Source organism: Lipotes vexillifer, unplaced genomic scaffold, assembly GCF_000442215.2.
Source record: "Lipotes vexillifer unplaced genomic scaffold, Lipotes_vexillifer_v1.1 scaffold2036, whole genome shotgun sequence".
NCBI lineage: Eukaryota > Metazoa > Chordata > Mammalia > Artiodactyla > Lipotidae > Lipotes > Lipotes vexillifer.
The window spans coordinates 272,673-272,930 of record NW_006787290.1 but is presented as its reverse complement, the minus strand read 5'-3'; positions in this window follow the sequence as shown (position 1 = coordinate 272,930).

Sequence of the window (258 nt, the reverse complement as noted above, 5' to 3'; positions counted from 1 at the left end):
GAAAGAGGCCAGGAAAATACCCCTAGTAGGATCTCTGCCCTCTCTCATTTTCTAAGTATCACTGAACTGTGGGGCCTATTCCACTTCCACAGTCTCCCACTGGAGCCCAACCACTGGAAACATGGATATCCCAGACTGGACTTCCTAAAATTGTAACAAGACCAGGGCCAGGCACCTATACTGAAAGGAACAAAAATAGCCCATCATGAATGAATGGCTCACATATCACACACACAGCAGCAGTCGGGGGGGGGGGGG